Source organism: Rhagoletis pomonella, unplaced genomic scaffold, assembly GCF_013731165.1.
Source record: "Rhagoletis pomonella isolate Grant_MI unplaced genomic scaffold, Rhpom_1.0 Rhpom_scaffold_00001, whole genome shotgun sequence".
Lineage (NCBI taxonomy): Eukaryota > Metazoa > Arthropoda > Insecta > Diptera > Tephritidae > Rhagoletis > Rhagoletis pomonella.
Window position 1 is genome coordinate 42088598 of NW_023458555.1, and position 6315 is coordinate 42094912.

A 6315-nucleotide genomic window follows, 5' to 3' on the forward strand; every position below is an offset into this window, starting at 1 on the left:
GCAACCGCTCCACCAATTTCTCTCAAACTTGGCACAGTTGCTGGCCTTCGTACAGCATACCGCTCTTTTATGACCACATATATGTGAATACATATTCCGTACCAACTATATGTTCCAAACTCGGTATGATTATTGTGCTTGGCACATAAAAGCAACGGTAAATTTCAGAAATGTTTGAAACTTCGATATTTCGAAATTTAAGGAAGCTAGTTTACTCAAAATAGATACTAACAACCATACCTTGAAAAGAAGTAGATTATTTGGAATTCCGGAAAATGGGCGTGATACCGCCCACGTATGACTATGTAAGTTTATCTCCTTATGTCTAACTGAACGTTCTGAACGAAGATGTTTGAAATAGGAGTAAAACTACCCCTGCTTACCATGTTGCGTTAGATTTCGGAAAGGTAAAAACACTACATTCAATACTTGCGCCAGGTATTTAACTTAGACCTTCTTACTTGTTTTATTTACTGTTTATTCTTTGGCTGTGCAGAATTTTAACTTCTTTGTGTAATTCCATACATACTAATGTTTTTATATGTATTTATTTTGGTGTCTTTGTTAAAAGCTGTATAAAAAATATTTGAAATACCAAAAATGAAATACTACAACATGTGTGTCATTTCACCTAGTAAACAGAATACTATAATAAGTTTATGATGATATTGTTACTAGCTGTCTGCCACTGGTATTAGCTGACTGTGTTTGGTGCTACGAGGCGTATACGTTACACATACAACTACGAGTATATGAGCACGAGTTGATATTAGGTGCAATCGCGTATTCCTCGGACTCGGACTAGTAAAACTGTCAAAAAATAAAAATTCACTCAGAGTGAGAGAGTAACATTGAAAAGTACGGGATCGCTTTCTAGTAAAAAATGGTAACTTCTGTCAACTTCAACATAACCTCCAAATTTTGGTTGTAAATTTTTGCTTATTTTGTATGTAAACGCACTCAGCTCACACATGTAAATAACCAAAAACACTTTGAAATTCATTAGAATCCACTTAAACAAGTAATTAAATACTTTTCAACATGAATTAGCAGAGTGCACTTTTCTTTTGTTTACAATTTGGTTGCCAAACACACTACAGCTGATCGTTTGACACATTTACCAGAATTTACAAGCAAAAAATTCTCGAACTAAAACTGGTAACTTCTGACAGAGAGAGAACCGTATTTACTCTCTTTTTTGTCCTCTCAATAGTCAGAGAACATAGTACGGCATCGATTTCCAGTAAAATCTGACTGATTCTGACTAGTCCGGACTCGTACGGCATCGCAACTATTTTTTTACTTTGTTAGTATGTATATCTTTTTAAAGATTTCATTTAACCCTATTGTGCCCAACCGAATAAATTAACATTGTAGTCCAACTGGGGTACCTGGGTACCCAGTTACGGATCTGCATCTAAAAGTCGGGTATTAGATGTCTTAACGAAGATATTTTTATACAAATCCAACGGTGGTATTATATGTATATAATGCGATTTGATTATTGAATCGAAAATCTTGCTCGATTCCGAAAATGGGAGCGAAACAAATTTTTTGGATAAAATTTCCGTTCGGTTCAAGCAAATTTGCGCATTGCATACTTCGCAGATTAAAATTTCAAACAAGCTTTCATGTATAAAGTTTTTTTATCCACCAATCGCATTCCAAAGCTACAAGTTTCCGCGACATAAAAGCGACTTACGAGAAGAACACAAACTTAAGATTATAATTCTTCACATTTTTCTCTGGCATTTATACCCTTTTCCCTTTGCTTCTCTATCTGTCTCATCTTACAGCAATATTTTTTCTCGTAGCGACAAAAGTGTGCCAGCGCAAAAAGTGAAATTTATAAGAAGTAAAAATAATGGCCTGAACAACTTTTACCCCCATCAGTTAGAGTTTGAGTTAAAATTTTTGTTTGTTGCCATTGTTTTTGGCTCAAAATAGTTACATATAAGTTCGTTTTAAGCGAATCCGAATCCGCATTTTAAAACAACTTTCCTCCAAGTAAATTCGTAATTCATTTGCCACTGCAACATACATTTTCAGCCACTTACATACTTAGTTTGAGAAGGCCATTCGGTGCGTTATTTAGCTTAGCGCAAAACAAAAACTCAAAAAAAAAACTCAAGTGACGCAAAGCGGTACCGTTAAGCACTTTTAGGTCATAACCAATTTTGGCTCAGCACCAGTATGCTTTGAAGAAAGTGTGCTAAGTCATCTGTTCACCCCAGGCGGAAAGTAAATGCAAAATCGCGCGGAAAGAACATTCATAGCTTCGTTAGAGTTATATCCCAGTAGCAAAAGGTACTTATTAACCAAAAAAATTAGTTGGTAATAGCAAATCGAAGGCCTAACCACCGGACTCTTCGCAGAATTTCACCACGGATGATGTCCTGAGAAACTAAATCGCATATCGATGAATACGAATGCATCACCTGTATGACTCCCGACTCCCATACCCAGAGATGTGAAACGATAAGATATTCGTATTGCCATTTCATATAACAAGTAATAAGAGTTCATCAGTTCTGAGCATTGCCTGCCTATACACCCAGAAATTTGATGTGATTAGGTTTTTCCATTACCAGTCCCTATACCTAGGGATGTGGGCTTGCCAGCAATGCACAGTTAATATACTATTGTGCACTAGTGTGCGGATATAACAAGTTAATAACTTAATTGTATCCGGCTGTATTTCTTACTACTAACAACTTCTGAAACTCGGGTGAATGCTGTAAACCAATAAGTAATAAAGTAATAAAGCGTAACATTTATAAATATATTTGAGTATTTCGCTAAAACTGTATTTAAAGAACTCTGTGAAAGACAACATTTAATCTTGTATTGCTGACGACTTGAGAACCCAACATTATTTTAAAGTCACAAAAAGACCTTACTCTACTCATAGCTACGTACAGTTGCCCGGGACTAAAACAGTCATCTTTAAGGACTTTATTAGTCGAAATCACAAACGCAATTAGCCAATGAACATTGGTTTCTAATTAAATCTTTAAAAGAAAACCACGGAATGTCAAATATTTCACAAAATTTATACTGACTTATTCTAGATATTTAGTCGATTTCAAAAATGAAATAAAAAATTGTATAGTGCTCTTAGTTTTACCATTACTCAGCGTCCATTATATTGGACAGAGGTACACTAGGTGTTTAAATAAGAAAGTGAACTCTACCATTTTTACGTTTTTCTTTCGCGAAAAGTAGTATGCATTTCAAAACTATATATGAATGATACCTCTGTTTTTCGACTGAAAATTTGTTGATATTTTTCGATAGATTGCCCTGCTCACTTTCGACTTTTCTGGCTATACTTCTGTGAAAAACGCGGGCGACGATTTGTTTTTCGATTATCTTGATGAAATTTCCATACGGCAGCAATTTACATGATACAAGAATCAAAATTTTTTTTTTATATAAAACAGACATATGTACGTATTTTAACTTATAAAAAAGCTTTTCTCTATCAAAGAATCCACAGTTAAGAATAATTGTGCTAAGTTGTTGCTAAGTTTAGGTCTGTAGCATAGTCACACACTGTAATTATGGATACATAGACCTTTACTGCACTCGCTGCATTACTGTACAGTAGTGTCACTCGACAGTAAATGCAGTAGTGCTTGATGTTTTATTACAACATTGCTTTGGTGCAGCAACGTTTTTATTTATTTATTTATTTGCTTACAGAAAATTATATTTTTACAGACTATTATTATCAAAGGAAATTTTATATTGCATTAAATAACTACATGCGTAATTTTAGCTGAAAAGCTTATGAGTAAAGTAAAAATTAAGATGCTTAAAATTAAGTAAGAGTAAAAGTAAACATGTGGTGGAAGATATTCAGTTCAACAATCCAACATAGCTCTCAATACAAGAAATTTTCCTCTTTATTCGAAACGCAAGATTTCAGTAAAGGTTCCAGCGACGCCAATAATGGGGCCATTGTATTTGCCTCATAAACTAAAAACAATACAGTTCACCAGCTGAACGATAACGGTTCAATTTAAGGGTTAACTTGCTATTTATTTATTCAAAATCTTAAGTACGGTTTTTCTAATGACAAAAAGTGGATCGGATGTGTAAAAATAGTCGTAATGCTTATTAGAGTTCTGGCACAGGACGAAAAATATCATGCATATTCAAATTTGTTCTACAAATACTTAGTTTAATGGGCTTGTAAAGGCTTGAAGGCATACAAAATGTGATCTGGTTTAGTAGAAATGAATTACTGACCCTCCCATATTCATCACGAACAAAAACCCGAGCATCCCTCTGCGGCTGTGAGGCGTTGGAAAAATTAAGAGCTTTTGATTCACTGTTTGCAGTAGTACCGAGGAAGTGAAGTGAAGTATAGCGAAATTAGCAAATATTTTCATTGCCATTTAAAACCATTTATGCAGCCCTCTACTACGTACGTCTGATCGAATTGTTGTAGGATTCCCCGCTTTGAGGACACCCAAGTAGTCCGATCAAGCCTTTTATTCTCGTCCACTTGTGACGCGTACACTGAGAAAAGAATTCAGTTATGACAAGTAAATATATTTCTCTTCACAAGTTAATTGTTTATAGTTACCAAATTTTGTGTAGTGAGAAATATATTAAGCTAACTCTTTTCTCAGTATATACTTTCTTAGATGGCGGTGATGTCAGCCTTAAGGAGGAATTACAATGCGAACTTTTTTTGAAATCGTGTTCTGTTTTACATATTGGAAACACAAGTCCAACGCATAAACTAAAGTTGGGAATAGGGGGTGTGTGCCGGCTAAAGATCCTCCTTTTTCTGTCATGACCCAAAGCTTCACACGAGTTGGTTACCGCATATCGATGGTACTACAAGGTAGTCTACGGAGAGGATATCAAATATAGCGGAACATCTGTAACTGCATACGCATAACCCCACTTTATCTCATTTCTCGTATCTCCCATTTACTCCAAGGTCTGATTCAAATCATGAAATTTAGCTAAGAGCCTTGCATGGCTTTCACGACGATTGTATGTGTGGCTGCATTTTCATTCCTTCAAGTATTAAAAGCTACGCATCTGAAGTTCATTTCACTAAATAAAATTTCCATCCTTCATAAACATATGTATGTATGTACATACATTAGGGCGGGTCGAAAAACGGTTTGATACAAAAATTGTATATTTAGGTCTTAACCGGTGCTATTTTAATATCTTATTATTGAAAAGGTCTGCGGAATGAGCTCGAAAAATTTAAAATAAGAATGGCAATACCAATTTTTCTAATTTTTACAACGACTTGTGTAGATCAAATCCGGAACATATATCCTATCATGAAATCATAAAAAATTGGGCAAATTAAAAGTCTGTAATATCAATATTTCAGTCAATTAATTTTTATTTCCTGCTTAGTTTTTTTAAATTATTTAAAAACTTCCTTTTTTTGTCCAATTTATTTTTTATGATTTTATGATATGAAATTCCGGATTTTATCTAAAAAAGTCGTTGTAGAAATTTGAAAACTAGGTATTCCCACTCTAATTTTCAATTTTTCAAGCTCATTCCGCAGATTGAATATATTTTCGCAGAGAACCAGGATTACCTTTCAAGAATAAGGGATTAAAATAGCAAAATTCGGGCAAACTGGACAACATAATCCGATTTTCTTTTTAATTAGCTTAACGATTAATAATTAAAATTAATTAATCGTAATCACAACCAATGATTAACGATTAAAAAAATGTAATCATTAATCGTACAGTTGATTAGGATTAACTAATTTTAATCGATTATCGCGATTAACATTTTAGTTGGTAATCATATAAACATTTTGCCAACACTAGTACAAAGATGATAAAGAAAAAACTGAAGTGTTCAACGTAGTCCAGCCATAGACTAGATCCCATATTTTTCGCGTATCGATACTTTCTTACGATACTACTTCCAAGTAAAGGTATCCATACCTGCATGGTATCGTTTCATCCCTATTCGTGTTTGAATCGGTGAAAGTATGCTTCAAAGCAACCGCGCCCATTAAAAATTTTGGCAAATAGAAATCGACTTCGCCGTTATTTTTTATCAGCCAGCTTTTCAAATCTGGGTTGCTCCATCTATTCTGTCAAGTTTGCGTGCTGCTTTCCCTGTTAGGGAGAATTACCGCAATAGCTTCTGCTTGATTGATTGTGGATTTCGGCAGAATATCACTTCGTTAGCAACATTTGTTCCACAACGTTTTTAATCAAACTTTTTTGAACCAAATTTGGTATCCGATATGAAAAAGAATGTCTCATATATGTACTCAAGAAACTATGGGCCAAATATGTTTAGTAAAAC